A 24,397-nucleotide genomic window follows, 5' to 3' on the forward strand; every position below is an offset into this window, starting at 1 on the left:
ATAAATGACTAAATTAATGAAATCTATGTCCTTAGAAGACTATGGCTGTTTTAATTTTTTTTTCTAAATAATTATTAAATGCACGATTATAGATAATTTAATTAGATATTTTTTGCGTCCATTTCTTAATCAGCAAATTGGGTTTACAAATTGTCATACATAATTCACAAGCTTTGTGTGAGACATTTTTGAGACACTGTAAAATTACAATAGTAGGAAGTTATTTTTGAAATTATTTCTAAGAAAAATCTCATGCTTCTTACAAAAATTAACTAGATAAATTTCCAGTTACTAACCTATTACATTTTAGTTACATCAATCTCCTCACATTATGCATGGAATTATTCATCTCTATACATGATTTGCAAGTTCTTTAAGCAGAGTGTAAAAAGGAGAAAGAGAAAAACACAAACTGATTAGGTTTACCATCTGTTCTTAGGAGTGTTTTTGGGATGGCAGGGGAGTGGTAGACAGAGAAAGTGAAGAAAGTGAGAAAAGTAATAAATAGGTGTCTAGATTTAATATTAAATAGAAATTGTTATTAATATATAAGTTACACATATTGTATTACCATTTGAATACTTCATCATCACAGGCATAAACTATTTATTAAAAAAATAAAAAGTAAAGTAAAAATTAAAAGTACATTTTTCTTTGCATTTTTCTTAGCATGGTAAACAAATAATTTGTTAGTATATATAAACATAACACCTATATGACGCAGTTTTATAATTGCCAATTTATCTTTACCACATGGAACTATATAGCTCACCTCAATATGGCTGGCCTGAAACAGTAGAAACAGTTTTCTGTTTATGTTACATTGCAGTATCACTGCACACACAAACACACACACACACACACATTCATGAAGCACATCTCTGTAGCATCCAAATATATATAATAAACTTGAAGATTAATTTTAACCTACCCAGGAATATTTATGTTAGATTCTACAACTCTATAATCTCACCATAACAACTCTATCCTATCTCATAAAGTATCTGTTTTCTTTTGTTAAGAAAAATCCTATGTAAGTAACTTGTTCCATTTTGGTGGTTTTATTTGTTAGAAAAATTTCTGAGATACCTATGCATTGATACTATTCTGTGCGCTCTAGAATCATGCAGACAAAATGTAGTATTTGTTTTTACAACATTCCCAATATTTGAAGTGGTTCATTGTGAACAATTTGAATAATATAATAATAAATAATAAATTTAAATATATACTTTGAATTATTCCTAATTTCTTCAAATGCTATTAAAACCTTTGTTTTTTGAAATATTTTTATATTCTTATTTGTATACTTTATACAGCAATCTGTAGTCAATATTTATCTTAATATAAGCACAACTGAAGTTTATGCTTGGAAACAATTAGCAAGGCACTCATACATACGTTCACGTAAAAATATATGCAAATATGTGTTCAATAGCTTTGTACCTGATTAAAAGTTGATACTCACAGTGAAATATTTCATATAGCAACAGGAAATGTGAAATTGTGTGTGTGTGTGTGTGTGTGTGTGTGTGTGTGTGTTTAACACAGTGGGTATAGCGTACATGTATATTGTTACATAAATTGCTCCAAAATTTAGAGACTTGAAGCAATTATTTTATTCTACCTGATATTTGCATGGATAGACCATGAGCGGTGATCAGCTGTGAGATTCTGTTGCTCCATGGGGCACTGACTATAGCAGATGGACTTGTCTTGTAGGTCTGAGAACCTGTCTAGAACCTTGGTAGACATGGCAGATTAGTTGAACTTAGCTAGCCTGTCCTATCAGAAAGCTTGAATGTAGAATTTCCAGCATGGGGAACTTTGTGTTATTGAATCACTTAAATGGTTGCTCAGGAATTCCAGAGACATATTTTTTAAGAATTATTATTTCTATTTAAATCCTGAGCTTGCAAACTTGTAAAGAATCACGTCTTTCTCAGGACAGTCTAAGTTTACCAACTGAGGGGGGGAAGGGTATAAAGTCTGAGATTTTGTCCCTACTGTGACAAATCCCACTGTTACACTCACACGCCCAACAAATTGGCTAAACATTATGGGCCCTGCATTATATGTTTACTTCTTCCTATGCCCAATCATGCTTTCTCCTTCCTTGTATAGATGTTGATACTGATCAAGCAAACATCTTGAATATCCCCACTAAGTAACTGCATCCAGAGCACATAACCTGCAGGAAATACCAATTTGCAAGTTGGAGCTCCTGTGTAGTAACAGTTAACAAACTGGACAATAGAATGTTAACATTATTTGTAAATGTCTTAAATCTTTGAAAGTATCATTGATCTATGATTACTGAATGCCCTGTGTCTTTAATAGAAATTTATAAAATTGTAATAATTTGTGTCAAAGAAATCAAAAATAGAAAGACACAACCAGCACTTTATTGGTCAATGTTATTTCATTGAGATAGAAACTAATATCTAAATCATGTTAAAATATGTCCAAAGTAGGCAAATATGTGGGAAAGGTGATAATTTCAAATATAGGTCAACGGAAATGGAAAATGATCACAATTCTAGAAAATAATCTGGTGGTTTCTGAAAATTTTTCTTTCTTTATTATTCTATAGAACCATTTCTGGATATGTATTCTCAGAGAAACTCATATAAAGTTCATAAATAGGTGTGTACCAAGATTCTTCTCACATATTTACAAAAATGGGGAGCTACAAGCAATCTATGTGTCATTGTTAGGCGGATAGGTGAGAGGAATGAGCCTATTCTATACATTGGCATAAGTTGAGGCAGTCAGCATTAGTGAAGTAAACTTACATATAGCAACTCAGATGTGTCTTAAAATGCATGATAATGTAAAACTAAGAAAAATAATGAGATTTCACATAAACAATGTAAATTAAGAATGCATATATACATAAAATAATACTACATATTATTTAAAATGTGTATATATATACATACATATATATATATATATATATATATATATATATATATATATACATACAAGTATATACAAGGACTTAATTCAAACACATATAAATGGGTGCCTATCAGATGGAAAATTGAGAGGGGATAGAAAGTATAAGTGACTTTGTCCAGACTGATTATGATTGTAATGAACAGAGCAGCACAAGTAATTAAAGCTTGTCAAACTACAAAGCCAGCCAAGCCACCAAACAACAAAATAATGCAAACCAAATAATATACAAATACAAATATCGAAATTTACCTATAATATTAAGGAAATAATTTTAAAAAGAGAATGATATTCTGAGTGTATTCCATTTGGATACTTAGGATTCCATTCACTAAAATGATTTTGACAAAGGGATTTCATTCATGTCTCCAACAACCTGATTAAGGGGAAGATATTTGCCTTTCATCTTTTTCCTTTGAATTATTATTATTCTTTTAACATTTGAACTATTTTTAAAACATGCCCTTGTTTAATAAATTAGTTTTTAAATAGGCATCCTTGCATGAAATTGAGTCATGTTTTCCTCAAGAATTAATTCTTTGTATCACTAACTATGCTGCTGTCAACATTGTCACCACAATATTTGTTACTGTGGGAATTGGAAATCTTGAAATATTTATAACTTATAAGGAAAAGTAAAATAATTTTAGAATACATGCTATTACATAAATATCCTAGGTACTTCTGCTAAGAAAAAAAACATTTTAAATCAATGAGTAAATATATAAAATACTTTTAAAGTTTCAATGAAAAATTATACTTTTCAATGAATATATACATATTTTTAAAAAACTTGCATACAATAATTCATGGTGTATGATGCAGAAGAAAAAATATATATACATATATATTTATACAAATAATATATATGTATACACATATATAAATTTATATATACATATACATATGTGTATATAGATACATATACACATGTGTGTGTGGATATATATGTGTGTGTGTATATATATGTGTGTGTGTGTGTGTGTGTATGGATTACTCCATTTACTTACATTTTGTAATTATTTTGGCAAAATAATAGGCACTAAACAAATAAACTTGTCTTTAAAAAGTGATGATATTCCTGAAAAGTATGTTACAAAGATTAAACAAATATCATAATGGCCAGAAAATATCATGCATTTAATGATAAAAACAATAATAATAACAAAACAATAATAGAGAATAAACATTAAATGAAATTAAAATGAGGGTAAAGGGGATCAAATATATGGTGATGGAAGGAGAACTGACTCTGGGTGGTGAACACACAATGGGATTTATAGATGATGTAATACAGAATTGTACACCTGAAATCTATGTAAATTTACTAACGATTGTCACCCCAATAAATTTAATTTTAAAAAAATGATGTAGAAATAATCAACAGTTACAATTATTGACGACACTTTTTTACCCCCTGATCTAGTAATGAAATGGGGGTATATTTGTATTACTTCAGGCAGTGTTCCATGTGGGTTTTTATTCTGGTGGGTGATTTAATTTTGTTAATCATTTAAACAAAAATATTTCAGTGTTTTCTTCTGCTGCATTTGTGTTTTCATGCATTGCATCGAATTTTGATAGATATTAAACTGTGTCAAATAATCAATCTAATTCCAAATTTACAGGTACATTCTCTGATTTTAAAAATAAAATTTGGTTAGACTGTGTGAATACATGATAGCCATTTTAAGAATTCAAATTACAGTAGTTTTCAAAAAGAAAAAGGCATCAGTTGGAACAGTGCCGGAAAACCTTTCTTTCTACAATGCCATGTTTCATCACAAAGACAGAATCTTTTAAATAATTTTCTCTAACATTCTAAGAGAGGAAAGAAACCCTTTTCTACTTTTAGACATGTTGGCATACTTAACAACTTAAAGTATCTGAGTTATAGAATCAAATTTAATGAAGCACACTGTACAGTAGTAATGACAGTACAGCTTTTTAACTTATTGCCTAAAAATAAGAGGCAATATGAACAGCATAAACCTACATACTAACACATTAACAGATACATTCAGATATAAATGTGGATTTACAAAGGGTTATTTTAGACATTTTTTCATTTCTTTTTTTAAAGAGAATTAGAGATTATACAGTAAGTACGTGTTCGCATATAATGAAGTGAGTTTATCGCATCAGGATTTTCAAGGCTAAATCCCATATTTAAGGAAGACTGTTCCACTTTAATTCACTTGAAATGTTGAATCAAAACATATAATTAAGTCTTCTCAGTGTGAGGGATAAATAATGTGTATTTGAAATATCACTTCTAACAGCATGAAAACAATCCTTCACTTTCTGTAATCGTGACTCAATTTGATAATTTCTCTGTCATCTTATCTAACATCATGGGAATGAATATTTGGAGGCATGTTGACTAAAAAGCTAGCATGAATAAACACCACCAAGCTAGGCTTTATAAAGTATGTTAGAACATCTACCTGAGATTTTGTTGTAAAATTATTTAGTTGACAGATCTAAAGGCCAAGCAAAATTTGAATGTATAAAAGCACTAAAATTTTTAAAATATAAATTACCAGAGCCAGACAATGTACCAAGCATCTTATCGTATCAGATGTAAATTGTAATAACTATTTAATTAACATTTCCTGGAATTAGCATTTTCGAAGATTAGAAATAAAATTATGTGGAATTCACTTGTATATTTAGGAGACAGGTAGCCTGCATTTCAGAAAAATACTTATACTATTAATACAAATGTAATGGGACTAGAGTAATTGTTTATTAACAATGCTTATTTTATACTTGTTTGTTACCCTGCAATGTTTGTTTTTAGTCTTAAAGATAGTAAAGACATTTATGCATCAAATAATATCTGGTACACATTTTTGAATCAAGTGAAGTTATGTTAAATATAACACACAATTTTATAACTTTAAAGGTCAAAATCCAAAAACTGTATAACTGAATATGAATTTTAGGCTAATTTTGTGATATAATTTACAATTTTATTATGTATTCAGATTATTTTAATCAGCTAGAAATAGCACTGTTTTCTTGTGTTCTAGTAATTGGTAATGAAAGTCGATGGTAAATATGCTGTATGTCTTTTTAATTTTTCAGTCCATCTTTCCTTTTTATGCTTTTGCAAACTGCTATATTCCCTCTGGTATTGTGTGTATTACCACCGAGGGTTTACCTATGCCAGTTAGTGTTCAGAAGACATGAGGAAAGTAATTTTGGAGAATGTATTCCTCTAGCTCACTCCATTCTGTGTTTCTGCAAGTTGGTTGCCTCCCTCTACCGAAAGCCATAGCTTTTGTCAGGGACAGTCTCTTTCAAATACAATTAATCTCCTTGTGTTCCTGTAAATGTTCCAGCTCCTTGACCTTCCTCGTTGCTATCTTGAGGATGCATCAACACCTCCTAACCACCCCCATAATTTTCAAAATAGTATTTTTATTAAGCTTGCCTTATGTGATCATGCCACTTGTTTCTAGTGAAACAAACAAAAAAAAAATAACCAACAATACCCCATTAATTGATAAAACCCCAGCAACAAATCCTGGACATGGAATTCTGGGATCTAGTTATTCACACATTAAGGCAAAGAAAGATTACTTTCTTGTTGGAAGAAATATAATAATGGAATTATGGGAAAGATTGGATAATAAGTTATTGATGTATAGTCCCTGATGCGAGAGATGAAAGGCAGGTCAAGGGCAAGGCACTTGAGGATCACATAGTTGGGGCACTGAAAGTCTTTGGTAACCATAGTTACAATAAGCTTATGAGGTCATTAGACTGCTTCTGACAAATCAAGAGTTTTTACAGAACCAAAGATTAGTTTGAAGGTCTTAAATATTCAACGTAGAGCACCATTGGAAAATTAGAAAGCTTTTCTGGCAACTTTAAAACAAGTTCCTCATCTCATATTTGTAGAGAAGCTGTGTTGAAGACTGAGCCCAGAACATGACTGAATGCAGAGTTTCAGTGTCAGGAAATGGTATCTGTTGGCAAGAACTAAAATTCAGAATTTTATTTGGGAAATTTTGCATAATTATAAATATTTCTGAGGATTTTACACCTCCAAATCCCTCTCTTTTGCCAGCAGAAATAGCCAGTGACCCCAACTGAAGGGACTTGCCTTCTCTGTATAAAATCTTTTCAGTAATCATACCTAAGGGATAATGAGTGTCTTCAGGACCCATAACAGATCACTCCTCGTGTCTTCCATATATCTGACAATAGTAATACTCCAGCATAGCCCAGATGGAGAAGTTTAAGGCCTTATTCAGGAGATCATAACCTGACCCTCAACATGCTGCTAGGTGTCACCAGTTTATGTGGACAAAGGTGTAGAGTATGCAAATGAATTCTGAGAATGTTAAATCAACAAAAACAAAATATAAGACTTGACTGACGTAAGTGTATAGACGGGGGGAATTTACCTAGGAATAATATGTTGACAGAGAGGGATATTAGTAGTTAGTGGAACTCACTGATAGGCTAGAAACAACATCGTTGAAATACTGCAACTTCCCTGGCATACCAGATGGGAAGGAATATGAAAGTCCAGGAAAATGAGAACATTGGAATAAATATAATTATTATGTGCAACCCATATAGCTGGACCGTAAGCATAACACTCAGGGGTTTAGCAGTCACTCCAACCAGTGCTTTTAAGACAAATATCAATCTGTTGCTTTGAAAGTGGTGAAATCGGCTCTTCTCATGAGGTTAAAGATAGCAGTGGCGATTGCTGCAATGGAATTTGATCTATAATTGTTATAGTTGAATATTAGACATAATTAGGGTGATTTGACAGTGATTACATATAAAGAAAATGTAGGTATAATTATTACAATGAGACATGGTGACAAAATAGTAATCAGAATATTTTGACCTGTATAGATCCGTGGTAATGACTACCTGATCAGAAAATTCTGAGGAATGAAGTACATGGGATGCCTACTGAAGTGGTGCTTCAATGCATATGCAAAATTATTCTAGGTCTAGTGGCAGGAAATCTGATCTGAGTCACCTAAGTAGGTATATGTATCCATTTGCCCAGTTTCATGACCTAAGCCAACTTGCACCAACTAAGTGAAACAAAGCCAATCAGTTGAGATTGAATACTTAGAATAAAGAATTCTGCCATATGGGCTAAGGTGTATTCTGCGAGCGGTACTCATAAACTTCCTCAGTGTAATGTTAAACTATTTACCTTCAATTATTTTACCTTCAAAAGTAGCTTGAATAATGCTTTTCCTTTTTTAATGTAGATCTGGGTTTCTGACCTGTACTGTTTTCCTCATTTCTGAAGAACTTATATCTCTTGCAAAACAGGTCTCCAGCTGCAAATTTCATCAATGTTTGTCTGAGAAAGACTTCATTTCTCCTTCACTTTTGAAGAATAATTTACTGGATACAGAATTCTAAGTTGGTGAGATTTGTTTTTCTTCTTTCAATACTTAAAAATTGTATTTCACTCTCTTTCTCCTTGTGTGATTTCTAAAGAGAAATCCAGTGTAATCTTATCCTTGCTTCTCTACAGGTAAAGTGGGCCCATATCCTCTGATTTCTTATGTTTTTATCTTTTTTCTTTGATTTTCTGCAGTTTGAAAAATATATGACTAGAGATAATTTTCTTTGGCATTTATTAGTTCTCTCCATCTTTCCTTAATATGTGGTTATCTATAGATTATTACTTTCTTAAAATTCTTTGTCATTATTACTTTGCATATTGCTTCTGTTAATTTCTTCTTCTGATAGTCCCATTTTATATTTCTCTAATTGTCTCATAGTACTTCAATATTTCTTTTCTTCTTTTTTTTCTTTGAATTTTCATTTTAGAAGTTTTATTAACATATTTTCAAGCTCACTGATACTTTGCTCAGCCATGTCCAGAATATCCATAAGCCCATCAAAGGCATTTTTGACTTCCAAATATCAATAAGCACACCAAAGGAACACTGACCTCCACATATTAGGTTGCTGCAAAAGTAATTACAGTTTTTGCAATTATTTTTAACCTTTTAAACCACAATTACTTTTGCACTAACCTAGTATTTGTCAATCACATTTTAAGTTCTTATCCTAGTCCTTGCTACAGGAGTGGTTTCTGCTTGTAGGCTCCTGTTCTTGTAAGCTATGTTTCTCTTTATCTGTCTGTCTCTTCAAGTTTGGGACAGCAGTTTTCCCCATGACTGCAATTCAATTTTTGGTAGATCTAAGAAGAGTTGCTGATTTTGTTTGTTTAGTGTTTTTTCTTGTGATGACATTTTAGCTCCTTACATGTCAACCAGAAACATATCTTGAATACATTTTCAATGTTAGTTTCACAATAAAATTGCATATCTAACAAAATATTTTACAAATTAATATATTTATTTATCTAACTCTATCTTGTATATATGAATTTAAAAAAAAAACAAGCTTCATATTTTTTTTTATTCTTTGCTCACATTATTCTCACATCATTAGCTAATAAGTTTTAGTTTAGAGAGATAATAATTATAATCAGTGAATCATTCTTGCTTCATTTTATCAAAATATGCATTCACATATTGTTCAGACATCAATATAAAAGATAAAGAACACTCAAATAAATTTTATCAGGTAAATTAAAAAAACACATAAAAGAGGAGTGAGAAATGGCATTCAATATTCATATTTTCAGCTGAGTTTTATTTAAAATGAGAAGTGTTTCAAATAATAAATATGAGTTGCTATCTTCATGTTTCAAGGTTCATAAATTTAAATGTTATCTCGACTTTCACAGATGTTCATTTATAGGTTTATAGAAAAGTGTGAAAAACTTATACCTAGATGTCCAAGGCTTTTTCATAGTTATATCTGAATGAAAACTTATGAATATTTTATGCCTCAGATCAAGATCATAGCTTCAATATTTCCAGTAAAACTCGGATTTTATTGTTGATACATAGGCCAAATCAGTGACTAGGGAAATTGAATGAGAAACTGGGATAATTTGGTGCTGTGGAACTATGGGATATTTAATCAACTTAGGGTATAAATTTAATAAAATAAGGTTTGTAAAATGTTCCCATGTTAGGCAACAAACTATAAAAATGGTATTTACCTTCACTTCAATCATGCCTAGAGAAAGAATTTACTGTAAGAATTCAGGGTACCATATCTGCATATTTCAATCATGTTTCACTATAAATATTACAATAAATACACACACATGAATGTGTGTAATATATTTATACCTATATATAGGATGTGTGTGTAATGTATCTATACCTATATGTAGTATGTGTGTTTAACATATCTATATTTATATCTATCCTGATCACTGAAGTACACTGATATCACGAGGTAGTAAATGAATCCCTTCAATTTACAACAAACTGATATTTAGCACCTATTATAACTTAAGAACTTGGCTACATAAAGGGAAAAAAAAGGCAAACATGCTGCCAAATTATTACTAACCATCTGTAAATCAGTCCGTTCCCATTCAGTGTAAAAACTGATTTTTATAAAGCTGATTTTAAGGTTTATAGAAGACAGACAATGGAAATTTGGAAAAGACTTCCAAGGATCTTGACATCAACAGTGAAGAACTAGCTAAGAAGTCTTCCAGGTAAGTATTTACTTGCCCAGAATACACATATGAAATAGGTAAGGAACTAAAAATAGTTCAGAATGGTCAGATCTTAGAGTGTGACGTGGTTAAGAGATGAAGTTAAATAATTAAATAGGGGCCTAATAATAAACAAAAATATAGGAGTTTTATTTCTACTTTGTGTACAATAGTAATTTAATAATTTTAAGCCAAAATATTCTAATTTCTGCTTTGGAATGATTATAACTATGAAAATGAGTCATGGAATAGGTAATAAAATTGAATATGTACGAGATGGATAGTGGAACAGATAAGAAAAAAATAAATAAGTAAAAATAATAACAATAGCACTTTAAATCTTTAAGTTAATCTGAAAAAATAAAGTAAAAATATTCTGTTTCTTACTAATGACCCTTCTCCATGTTACCTCTGAACATCTTTTCTAATTTTTTACCTAATTTGGACATATGGGAATTACATTCACCTATATTTGACTGTATTATCCTCTATAAAAATCTATTCTTTTTTATCCCAAGAGATTTTTTTTTGCTAGAAACATAGATTTTGTATTTAATCATTACTATAATATTTTCTGCTCAATTGTTTAGCATATCCAGATGATACCATTCCATTTCAATCTTTAGAATACTTTTATCATGTCACAGTTCATTAAAAAAACTTGATTAAATCTGAACCTCTAAGTTTCAAAAACAATTATTATTTTTTCATGGGGAAATGGATATCTAAACAACTTCATCTGAAATAGGTTTCCAATTCATTAGGCTTTATAAATAACTATTCATACCACTTGCGATTAAAGAAAACTATTAAACTTAAATCAAAATGAATTATTGTTTTGGTATATTCTGAATCTTGTTTTTGAAGATGCAATTACTATATAAAATTATGTGAATGGAAAGCAAACATATTCTGCCCATATATTTTACCCTTTATGATTTATTTAACCATGAAGATATTGTTATCTCATTATAATTCAAAATATTTCTCAGATGTAAAACATTACTGTAGATTTAATAGCTAATTCAAATTTGTAATTTCTTCATTTTTTTCCAAAATGTCTTTGTTATTAACTTCTTGAAAAAAAACACTTTAATTTGCCATATTTTCATTATTTATATAATTCCTTCTCATCAGTTCATGGGCTTAAACTCAAAACTGAAGTGCATGAACTATTTTGTTGAAAGTTCACTTTGTAATGTAGCAACAGGGATTGCAGGAGCAGACAATTAAGATAATGAATATTTTTCTTGGTTTATTTGTTTTGGTTTTAAGTGGGAGAAACTATGAGGTTATTTACTTATTTCTCTCTTTTTTCTATTTCCGTAAAGGGAAGCAAAATTATTTTATTGCTCATTTCATATCACACAGATAGTTTTCATTATATTTATGCTTATGATCCAAGTTATCTTATCCAATAATTTATGTCATTACATTTTTTGAGGAAAGTTGTTTCTTCACATTTTACCAAGATCACACTTTTTCAGACTTTTTAGTATCAAATTGCTGCTATATGGATGAACTAAGACTTACAGAAAAAAAAAAATTAAAATCTGACAATTTTTGTTAGTTTCTTTCTATTTGAGTGAAGGAACATAAGTAAACATTGACCCTTTTTTCTGTCACTCCCAAAATTTCTCTTTTTCCTCATTGCCAGTCATTAGTCAGTCACGTTGTCAGAACTGTGTCCAAAATTCCAGTCTCTCATGTAACAGTGTATCACAGACATAATGTTTAAGTCAAGTGTTAAATCTAATACCACATATTTTTAACCATATCTCCATTTTGTACTCAGCCCTTTGTACGTTACAGGGCTAATTGGTTCACTCTCTTGTATAAGATTACTTTAGAGTAGTCAGATGATAGATTTATGAAATTATCAAGCTGATAATTTCTATAGGTCTTGAATATTCTTAAATATTCATGTAAAAGGGCACAGTCCTCTTTGTATAAACATCAGTATGCATATAATTGTATCAATTGTTGCAGAAAAAGCATTTGACAAGATACAACATCCATTTATGATTAAAACACTTAATAAAATAGGTATACAAGGAAAACACCTTAACATAATAAAGGACATATATGACAAACCCTCAGCTAACATCATAATTAACGGTGAAAAACTGAAGCCCTTTGTTCTAAGTTCAGGAACATGACAGGGCTGTCCCCTATCTGCTTTTCAACATAGTGTTGGAAGTCCTCGCCAGAGCTATCCGGCAAGAAAAAGAAATAAAAGGCATCCAAATTTGGAATTAATAAGTTAAATTGTCACTCTGAAGATGACATGATGCTATATATAGAAAACCCAAAGGCTCCACCAAAAAGCTGTTAGAAACAATAAACGAATACACTAAAGATGTTGGCTACAAAATCAATGTACAAAAGCCCACTGCATTCCTATATACTAACAAGGAAACCTCAGAAAAAAAGAAATTAAAAATAAATCAATTTCCATTTGCAACAAAAGGAATAAAATACCTCGGAATAATCTTATCCAAGAATGTGAAAGACCTATATGCTGAAAACTATAAGCTATTTTTAAAAGAAATTGAAGAAGACACAAAGAAAGGGATAGACATTTCACCATGGATTGAAAGAATCAACATAGCTAAAATGGCCATATCACCCAAAGCAATATACAGATTTAATGCAATTACTATCAAAATCCCAATGGCATTACTTAAAGAAATAGAATAAAAAATCAACAGATTGTATGTAACCACAAAAGATCTGAAATCACCAAAGCAATTCTAAGAAAAAAAGAACAATGCTGGAGGTCTCACACTCCCTGACTTTAGCTTGTACTACAGGGCAACAATGATCAAAATAGCATGGCATTTGCAGAAAACAGACACACGGACCAAAGGAATAGAATTGAGAACCCAGACATATGAAAAAATGCTTAACATCACTAATCATCAGAGAAATGCAAATAAAAACCCTAGTGAGATATCACCTCACCCCTGTTAGAATGGCTGTCATCAACAAGCAGGGTGCTGAAACAACCTGCTGAACACTCAGAATATTGGCAAAACTGGTATTTGACACTCTTCACAAATGTCAACCAGAATATATTATATTGCCCACATCATGTTTTATAAATTCAGTCTATGTGAAGAGATATTACATTAAACTATGTCCCTCCTACAGTTTTCTAATTCATGTAGCCATTTCACTAAAAATGGAAAGACACATAAATATCTTTAGAAAACAATAACAAAAAACAAAAACAAAACAAAAACAAAAAAACAATAAAAAACAAAAACAAAACAAACAAACAAAAAACACACTATCACCACCACCACCATCACATTCTTAGTCCATTTGAGCTGTTATAACAAAATAATATAATTGTGGTGGCTTATAAACAACAGAAATTTATTTTTCTCAGATCTGGAAGGTGGGAAGTTCAAGGTAAATGTATCGCTGTATTTGATGTCAGGTGAGAGCCTGTTTCCTAGTTCATTGAGGATTACCTTTTCCCTGTGTCTTCATATAGTGGAAAGGGCAAGGAACCTCTGTAAGGTGTCATGAGTGAGAAAACAAGATAACAGGTCCTTGTCTATTATCCAGCAATACCACTTCTGAGTCTATAGCCAAAGGAAATGAAATTAATATTTCAAATATACCTTTCATTGAATGCATTACTCACATTTCCCAAGATACGGAAACAACCTAAACGTCCTTCTTTATCCAATCATATTCTACATACACTCACAACAGAATATTATTGAACCTTAAAACGGAAGGATATTTGGCCATTCTGATGACATGGGTGAATATTGTGGACCTCTTTCTCTGTAAAATAAGCAGGCACATAAAAAACAAATACTGTATGATTTCACTTATATGTGAAATCTAAACAATGGTGGATGAAAGGGTTGAGAGAAGGGGTAAATGGGGAGATGTTGATCAACACGTACACAGTTTTAGTTATGCAAGATGAATAAGTTCTTGAGATCTAATGTACAATGTGGTGACTACAGTTAACCATACTGTATTGTATACTTGAAATATCTAAAAGGTAAAACTTAAGTACCCTCACTACCAAAAAAAAAAGAAAGAAAGAAAGAAAGAAAGAAAGAAAGAAAGAAAGAAAGAAAGAAAGAAAGAAAGAAAGAAAAAAAAAATGGTAACTATGTGCATGTAGTGGATATATTAATTAATTTGATCATGGTGATAATTTCACAGGGTATATGTACATCAAAACATAAAAAAAATACACCTTAAATGTATATAACTATTTTAATTCATTAATTATACCTCAATAAAGATGAAATTACTGTTGGTCTGAATAGAAATATGCGGGATCTACAAAATATACACACTAGATTTTTGAAAACTGTAAAGAATATATGCAAAATGTCTTGCTAATTATTTTATGTTGATTACATGATTGTTACTTTGCCTATCTTAGGTAAGTGAAATATATTATTAATACAAAAAAAATATTTCCAAGCCTATTGCAAATAAAATTATTCAGGATGAAAAATGGGTATGTTCTTCATAATTATGTTCTATCTTAACATAGATGTAGATTGAAAATATTGTGTATCTCTACCTGAAAATAGATGGATTTAGATTGGTTTACTTAAATCAAAAATTTTAATTCTTCAGCTTTATGATTAACAAAAGCTCTTTTTATTTCCATTCTCATATGAATTTTAACATAGCCCAACAAGCATAACCAGTAGCATGGACATTAAAGAAGATAAATAGATGGGGATAGGCAAGATATATGAGTAATGTATTAAAATTTGATGAAAGCCAGTAAGTTATGTATTATAATACATTTCCAGTATATTTTGAAATTGTACCTTATGTATTAACAAAAATAGCATATTTTAAATGGCTTTGGCTATGGAAATATTAGAGATCCAACATTAAAATGGAAAACCATTTGTCATGACTTGAAATCAATAAATATATAGAAGTCGATTTTCTTCAATCTATAAATAAATATCACTTTTATTACAGAGAGAAGAAAACTGAAGATCAAAATTGTTAAAAAATGTGTCCATTCACATTATTACCAGCCCAATAATTCAACAATTTACTGATTATGCTTGTGGTATTTTTACCAACAAGTCTATCTGGATTCTGAATCTTTGTGACAAAAATCATATTACATATAGAAGCTCACACTGTGCCAATAATTTAGTGCAAGTTAGAAATGTAAAGATGAATAAGACCTTTCCCACAGTCTATTTCTGGAGGCATACAAAGTAAGTGAAAGACTATAATTTAATGTGATTAGTAGTAAGCTAGAGCAAACATAGAAAACTAAAGGTCTTTAACCTCTGGAAGGAGAGGGAGTGTTAGGAATTTGGGAAAAGTTACCTGAACTTAAGATTTCTCAGCTGGAGTGGGCAAGATGTTACAAAATCAAAAGCCAGAGAGACTATGACAGTTCTAACTACAGTAGTTAGGTAACCTAGAACAATCTATGGAAAGTCATTAGCAACATGAGAAGAGATATGAGAGATAAGTAAAAAATAAAACAATAATAAAAATGATGTTGCTAAACAAAAAATGTCAAAAAGAAATAATTATGTATTTTTGTCTCGAAAGAGAATAACCACTATGTAATAAATGGAATATTTTTTAAATATTTTTTTCCTGCAGAACAATGCTCTACAGTAGTATGAGGTATTGTATTCATTTTACAGTTGTAATAATCCACATTAAGAATAGTTTAATCTGTTTCTCTATATGCATAGTTTCCTTATATACTATGTATTTTTATTTCAGATATACGAAATTTCAACAATTTCTATGTAAAAATAAATCCTAGGTAGTTTATCTAAATTCTTAGAATAAGGAAATATGAAAGATGTCTTGTCTCTGTCTACATGGATGTACTTTCATTACATATACAAGTTTTGACAATTAAGTTTGTAAACTAGGAAACTTACATCATTGTATTCTGCTCATACTGGTAAGCATCATTTCTTCCTCTCAAAACCAGACTCATTCTACATATGGAAAATGTCCTACCCTTCGTCAAAATTTTCCTGGGTAATAAAATCTCTCCAAAAGTCAGGTTAGCAGCTGTAGTCACATTCCCAGCTGAGCCCAGGCTTCCAGGCACTTCCCACAGAGTGCCAGATGTGTGAATAAAGCCGTCTTCGACCCTCCAGACCAGCACATCCAAAACCAAGTGCTACCAAGTGAACCTCGGCCAAAACACCCCAAGGATGCAGAAGAATCACACTGCTAAGATCTGTCTTACTTCTTAACCCCCAAATTAGTTAGTTAAAGATAAAAAATATTCAATGGAGACACAGCCTTACCAGAAAACTAAAGACAGAATGACAGGAAATCCTCACATATCAATAATCACCCTAAATGTAAATGGACTGAACTCACCAATAAAGAGACACAGAGTAGCAGATTGGATCAAAAAACTAAACCCAACCATATGCTGCCTACAAGAGACACATCTCAGCTACAAGGACAAGCATAGACTCAAAGTGAAAGGGTGGAAATTGACACTTCAAGCAAATGGTACCCAGAAAAAATCAGGTGTAGCCATAATGATTTCCGATGAAACAGACTTCAGGGTGAAAAAGATAACAAGAGACAAAGATGGACATTTCATAATGGTAAAGGGAACTATACAACAAGAAGTCATAACAGTCATCAATATTTATGCCCCCAATCAGGGAGCACCGAAATATACCAAGCAACTACTAACAGAACTAAAGGGAGAAATTGACCAAAACACAATTATACTAGGGGACTTAAATACATCATTGACAGCTATGGATAGATCATCCAAACAGAAGATAAATAACGAAATCGCAGCCCTAAATGACACATTAGATGAATTGGACATAATTGACATATATAGAGCACTTCATCCTAAAACATCAGACTATACATTCTTTTCTAGTGTACATGGAACATTCTCAAGGATAGACCATATATTGGGACACAAAATCAGCCTCAGCAAATTTAAGAAGATTGAAATCATACCAAGCATATTCTCTGATCACAAAGCTTTGAAATTGGATATCAACTGCAAAAAGAAAGCAGGAAAAAACACAAATACATGGAGATTAAACAACATACTTTTAAAGAACGACTGGGTCAAAGAAGAAATTAGAGGAGAGCTCAAAAGATACATAGAAACAAATGACAATGAAAATACATCCTACCAAAATTTTTGGGATGCCGCGAAAGCAGTTTTAAGAGGGAAATTTATATCATTACAGGCCTATCTCAAGAAACAAGAAAAATCCCAAATAAATAACCTCATGTTACACCTTAAAAAACTAGAAAAAGAAGAACAAGCGAAACCCAAGGTCAGCAGAAGAAAGGAAATAACAAAAATCAGAGCAGAACTAAATGAAATAGAGAACAAAAAGACAATAGAAAAAATTAATGTGACAAAAAGCTGGTTCTTTGAAAAGATTAACAAAATCGACAAACCCTTGGCTAGACTCACTAAGATAAAAAGAGAGAAGACACTAATTAACAAAATCAGAAATGAAAAAGGGGAAGTTATCACGGACACCACAGAAATACAAAGGATTATCCAAGAATACTATGAAGGACTATATGCCACCAAATTTAATAACTTAGAAGAAATGGACAAGTTCTTAGAAACATATAGCCTTCCAAGGCTGAATCATGAAGAACTGGAAAATCTTAACAGGCCGATCACCAGTAAGGAAATTGAATCAGTCATCAAAAACCTTCCCAAAATCAAAAGTCCTGGACCAGATGGCTTCACCAGTGAATTCTACCAAACCTTCAAAGAGGATCTAATACCAATCCTGCTCAAACTCTTCCAAAAAATTGAAGAAGAGTCAGTACTCCCTAACTCATTTTATGAGGCCAACATTACCCTGATACCAAAACCTGGTAAGGACAACACAAAAAAAGAAAACAACAGACCTATATCTCTGATGAATACAGATGCTAAAATCCTAAACAAAATTCTAGCAAATCGAATACAACAATGCATTAAAAAGATTATTCATCACGACCAAGTGGGGTTCATCCCCGGGGCACAAGGATGGTTCAACATTCGCAAATCCATCAATGTGATACATCACATAAACAAAATAAAGGACAAAAATCATATGATTCTATCAATTGATGCAGAAAAAACATTTGATAAGATACAACATCCATTTATGATTAAAACACTTACTAAAATTGGAATAGAAGGAAAATACCTCAACATAATAAAGGCCATATACGACAAGCCCTCAGCTAACCTCATAATTAATGGTGAAAAGCTGAAGCCCTTTGCTCTACGTTCAGGAACACGACAAGGTTGTCCCCTATCACCTCTGCTTTTCAACATAGTGTTGGAAGTCCTCGCCAGAGCTATCAGGCAAGAGAAAGAAATAAAAGGCATCCAAATTGGGAATGAAGAAGTTAAATTGTCACTCTTTGCAGATGACATGATGCTATACATAGAAAACCCTAAAGACTCCACCAAAAAGCTATTAGAAACAATCAATGAATATAGTAAAGTTGCTGGCTACAAAATCAATGTACAAAAGTCCATTGCTTTCCTATATACCAACAATGAAATCTCAGAAAAAGAGATAGAAAAAACAATTCCTTTTGCAATTGCAGCCAAAAGAATAAAATACCTAGGAATAAACTTAACCAAGGATGTGAAGGATTTATATGCTGAAAACTATAAGACATTTTTGAAAGAAATTGAAGAAGACACAAAGAAATGGAAAGACATTCCGTGCTCATGGATTGGAAGAATCAACATAGTTAAAATGGCCATATTACCCAAAGCCATATACAGATTTAATGCAATCCCCATTAAAATCCCAATGGCATTTTTTAAAGAAATAGAACAAAAAATCATCAGATTTGTTTGGAACCACAAAAGACCCCGAATAGCCAAAGCAATATTAAAAAAAAAGAACAATACTGGAGGTATCACACTCCCTGATTTTTCCTTGTACTACAGGGCTACAATAATCAAAACAGCTTGGTATTGGCGGAAAAACAGACACATAGACCAATGGAATAGAATTGAGAACCCAGAAATAAAACCACATAAATATGGACAGATAATTTTTGACAAAGAAGCTAAAAACATACAATGGAGGAAAGACAGCCTCTTCAATAAATGGTGCTGGCAGAATTGGATAGCTACATGCAAAAGAATGAAACTGGACTGCTATCTGTCACCATGTACCAAAATTAATTCAAAATGGATCAAAGACTTAAGCATAAGACCTGACACAATAAACTGCATTGAAGAAAACATAGGTACTAAACTTATGGACCTTGGGTTCAAAGAGCATTTTATGAATTTGACTCCAAAGGCAATGGAAGTAAAAACTAAAATAAACAAATGGGATTATATGAAACTGAAAAGCTTCTGCACAGCAAAAGAAACTATTGACAAAATAATGAGGCAACCAACTGAATGGGAGAAGATTTTCGCAAACAGTTCCTCTGATAAGGGGCTAATATCCAAAATATACAAGGAACTCATGAAACTCAACAACAAAAAAACAAACAACCCAATTGAAAAATGGACAGAGGACCTGAAGAGACATTTCTCCAAAGAGGACATACAAATGGCAAATAGACATATGAAAAAATGCTCCACATCGCTAATCATCAGAGAAATGCAAATGAAAACCACAATGAGATATCACCTCACCCCAGTCAGAATGGCTTTCATCAACAAAACAAATAGTAACAAGTGTTGGAGAGGCTGTGGAGAAAAAGGAACTCTCATACACTGTTGGTGGGAATGCAGACTGGTGCAGCCGCTATGGAAGGCAGTGTGGAGGTTCCTCAAGAAATTACGAATAGAATTACCATATGACCCAGCAATCGCTCTCCTGGGTATCTACCCCAAAAATATAAAAGCATTTCTCTATAGAGACACGTGTACGCCAATGTTCATTGCAGCTTTGTTTACGGTGGCCAAGACATGGAAACAACCAAAATGTCCTTCGATAGATGAATGGATAAAGAAGTTGTGGTACATATACACAATGGAATACTATTCGGCGTTAAGGAAAGATGATATAGGAACATTTGTGACAACATGGATGGATCTCGAGAGAATAATGCTAAGTGAAACAAGTCAGACAGAAAAAGCAGAGAACCCTATGATTTCACTGATATGTGGTATATAAACCAAAAAGAACAAGACAAACAAATGAGAAACAAAAACTCATAGACACAGACAATAATTTAGTGGTTACCAGAGGGTAAGGGGGCGGGGGGTGGGTGATGAGGGTAAAGGGGATCAAATATATGGTGATGGAAGGAGAACTGACTCTGGGTGGTGAACACACAATGGGATTTATAGACGATGTAATACAGAATTGTACACCTGAAATCTATGTAAATTTACTAACAATTGTCACCCCAATAAAATTAATTAAAAAAAAAAAAAAAAAAAAAAAAAAAAAAAACTTACAATCAAAAAAGTTAAACTTACATGTAAAGTATTGTTTACAGGGGTCCAACGGTATAGCAAATCTAGCTATAGAATTATGGAACATTGCACAGAATTTAATTGCCCCACAGCACCTTTTGGATTTCAGAACCAGAATTTTGTGTTATATTAACATCAATATTAAAAATTGACATATTTATGAATTACTCTAAGGCTATTATTATTGATATTCCAGTGAATAAATCTTTATTTTGTATCACAGTCCCTAGACTTTTGTGAAAGCTCTGAAAGTACTTCTTCTATAAATCTATCTTTATATCTAGCACATTAAGAACATTTCAGCGTTTGCCCAGTTTTTCCATAGCAAACATGGAGCAGGATGTTTTCAGATTCTCGAAATGTTTATAAACAACACATTAGCTCAGCACTGTATAAAAAGAACCCAGGAAATACTAACTCTATGGCATTTGTAATATATATCCAGACTATTTACTTGCTTGCCATTGGGAAAGTTTAACTTAAATTTATGGTTTATGAGCTGGAGGTTAGGATTCTACCATGTTTCCCTGAAAATAAGACCTAGCTGGACAATCAGCTCTAATGCGTCTTTTGGAGCAAAAAATAATATAATTATTAATATTGTATATCATGTCATATCGTATCATATCATATTAATTATACTACATTATATAAGACCCAATCTTATTATATTAAAATATGACCGGGTCTTATATTAACTTTTGCTCCAAAAGACGCATCGGAGCTGATTGTCTGGCTAGGTCTCATTTTCGGGAAACCACAGTATTAGATGCTAGGGTTTTATAATAGGTAATTTTGTGATAGGTGTTGAGGAGTAGGAGTGAGGTTCTGAAGAATTAGCTCAGGCTTTACTGCTTTGTCTTCAGAATGAATGTGCATGGAAATTGTAAGGAATTCTTTTGGAAATTCTCCTGTGTTTCTAAGGATGACTCATAAACCCTTAAAATCACTCTAACAACCACCATTTTACACCAGATAATTAATAAGTCTCTTTAGGTAAGGTATAAGAAACCTGTAGGACCACATTGATAAGCAACTAGATCTCTTCTATTCTTGGATTATTTGATCTTCTTTAAATTAAAAACCCTAAAAATCTTTAAAGAATAAATATAGATAGATAGATAGATAGATAGATAGATAGATAGATAGATAGATAGATAGATAGAAATAGATAGATAGATATATAGATATATCTAGATATCTCAGATATATATATCTTCACATGCTGTTTTACCCAGTATAGAGAAATACATACATGTGCACTCTGTTACTTGTTTTGTTTTCCGAAGTTTAGATTGATTCTCAAAATAAGTCTCAACAATAACAAAATATGAAGGCCAACAATCATTTACAAACTGTTTTGGTAATTCTTGGCCACACATCAGGGAAATCTTTTTTTTATTTGGCTTAAGTTAATTAATATCCTCTACTAATTTTGAAATGAAATATGTATAATTACAAAAAACAGAAATCAGTCATGAGGGTTCCAAAACAAAACATCCGGTATTACATAAACTGCTTTCTCAACATTTGCTAGTGGAATTTCACTCTTTTGTTTTTAAATATCCAAGTCATATATGGAAGTCAGTAAAAAATCTCAGGATTCCACTCTTTCCAAAATAAAACAGAATCAGATTACCTACTTTAGGATGGAAAATGTTGTCATTAAACTGTACTTTTGTTACTAAGAGTCAACCTTCCTCTATTTCCTGACTAAAATAATTTAATTACAGTACTGCAGAATTAGTTTCATAAAGAAGAAAAAACATATCATATAAGTGATGTAGGACAACTGTCCAAATTCCACACCCACTCTTGATAAAAGCTCATAGACAACGAAGAATACATGGGAACTTTCTCAATCATATGAAGAGCATCTACAAAAACCTGTATCTGCTGTAATACAGAATGGAAGACTGGGTATTTTCTTCTAATACCAGTCGGCAAGTATCTTCACTATAGCCACTCATTTAACACAGTACTGAAAATTTCTAGCTAGTGCAATAGACCAAGGAAAAAAATAACAAAAGGAACCCTGATTAGAAAGGAAAAAAAGAAAAATGTCCCTTTTCACAGAGTACTGTTATATATGGAGAAAACCTCAGGGAAACAAAACTGAAAATTTATTTGATAAGTGAGTTTAATAAAGTTACAGGATAAAAAGTCAGCACACAAATAATCAATTATATTTTTTATAAAAGCAATGTGAAATTGGGAACAATTTTTTTTTATAAATATTTTTAATAATGACTCCAAAATTCTAACACAGTTAGGTATAAATCTAGTAAGCCATGAATATATATGCTCAAAACTATGAAATCTTGACAAAAATAAAGAAATGGGAGAAATTGGTCATTTTCAAAACATGTCATGTTGAAGAAGAGAAAATATGAGAAAATCTTCATGCAATAGGGTTAGCAAAGAGTTCTTAGACATGTCAAAACAAAACAACAAAAAGCCTTCAAATTAATTTTTTTGCTCTGGGAAAATCTGTGTGATGAAGATGAAATGCAAGACAAAGACTTGAGGAATATATTTATTTGCAAATCTCATATTTGTCAAAGGATGCGTGTCCTTAGTATATAAATTAAACTATAAACTCAATAGTAAGAAAATAATATAATTATAAAATAGTGAAGAGATTAAAATAGACACTTGATTAAAGAAGATATAAAGATGGCAAATAAACATTTCAAAAGATGCTGAATTAATTGGTCACAATAAGAAACCACTATATACCAATTAAAACAGCTAAAATAAAATAATAATAATAATAATAATAATAATAACAATTTAAATGTGAAATGTGAGTGATTTTAGAGTAATCTGATCTCTCAGACTCTGCTGTTATAAAAGTAAAATGATGCAGCCTTTCTGGAAAAGAGTTTGAATTTTTTAAAAAATAAATTTAATCTACTTATCAGATGACACAACAACTGTATCCTGGGCATTTATACTAGAGATACAGTTGATCTGTATATTATATTTGTATTCATAAACCTTGCTGAACTCATATTATTTCTAGGGGATTTTATGTAGATTCTTATAGATATTCATACAGACAGTCAAGCTGTATTTGATTAGAAAAATTTTAATGTTTTCCCTTACAGTCTGTGTTTTTCTTTTCTTTTTTCATTGTAATTATTGGGACCTTCAGTTAATGGTCAATGGTCAATGAAACTGGTGAAAGTAGACATATTTGTCTTGTTCTTGATCTTTCAGCTAAACTGTTCAGCATTACTATTTAGTATGATGCTATCTATAGGATATTTTGGAGATTCTCATAATCAGGTAAAAGGACTTACTTCCTGTACTTAATTTGCTGAGAGTTTATCATGATTGGATGTTGGCCAAAGGCTTTTCTAAATATATTGAGGTGATCATATGACTATTCTTCAGTATTCAATAAA

Source organism: Rhinolophus hipposideros (assembly GCF_964194185.1).
Source record: "Rhinolophus hipposideros genome assembly, chromosome: 4".
In the NCBI taxonomy this organism is placed as follows: domain Eukaryota; kingdom Metazoa; phylum Chordata; class Mammalia; order Chiroptera; family Rhinolophidae; genus Rhinolophus; species Rhinolophus hipposideros.